This window comes from Meriones unguiculatus, chromosome 6 (genome assembly GCF_030254825.1).
Source record: "Meriones unguiculatus strain TT.TT164.6M chromosome 6, Bangor_MerUng_6.1, whole genome shotgun sequence".
In the NCBI taxonomy this organism is placed as follows: Eukaryota; Metazoa; Chordata; class Mammalia; order Rodentia; family Muridae; genus Meriones; species Meriones unguiculatus.
In genome coordinates, this window is record NC_083354.1 from 41,647,102 (window position 1) to 41,647,871 (window position 770).

The following is a 770-nucleotide window of genomic DNA, read 5'->3' on the forward strand; positions in this document are numbered from 1 at the left end:
TTAAAGGGCAAAATACTCAGACAATTTAAATACAAACCCAACAGAACCGTTTTGGTCAGCCACAATGCCATCATGGGTCCCCAGAGTTCTCTTAGTGAGGAAGGCTCTGATACTTTGCTCATACTCATCCTCCTTATCTGGAATATAATCTGCAATTTCTTGTGGACACATTAACTTTTCTGCATCTATGTCAGGAATTCCAACCCAAATTCATCTTCCATGGCCATAATAATCTCCACTCAGTCCCAACTGTCTAAGCCCAGGTCCTTCCTAAAATGAGAATTTCCTGAGAGCTTTTCCCAGTCAGTCTTGTCACAGAGAGAACTGGGTCTTCGATTCCCTCTAATGTCAATGGGGCTGCACCACCGTGCTGGCAGCACAGGTGTGTAACCCAGGCACTTGCGAGAGGGCCAAGGTGGGCTGCAGAGTGCTGGGCCTCCTCCAGGTTCCCTCCGTGCAGAGATGGGTGCTGAGTGGCCGAGACAAGGCTGGTGTGTGTAGGCTGCGGGCAGCCAGCAAACACAGATGGAAAGGACACGGGCCGCCATGGCTACGCCAACCCAGAATCCAAGAGTAAACTTTTAAACAGACATTTCAAAGCACTGGAAAGATGGCTCAGGCAGAAGAGTGCATGCCCGAGCATCTGAGTCTGATCCCTAGAACTCAGGAGTGCTGGGCATTGTGACACATGCTGGAACACCAGTGCTGGGTACAGGAAGGTCCCAGGGACTCACTGGCCAGCCTTCTTGGCCTACCTGAACTCCAAGACA

General features: G+C 50.6%; 1 pseudogene; it reads right to left on the reverse strand.

Annotated features, from left to right (window-relative positions):
• On the reverse strand, window positions 1–548 carry LOC110554992 (acyl carrier protein, mitochondrial-like; annotated as a pseudogene).
• Between the last annotated feature and the right edge of the window lie 222 nt (window positions 549–770).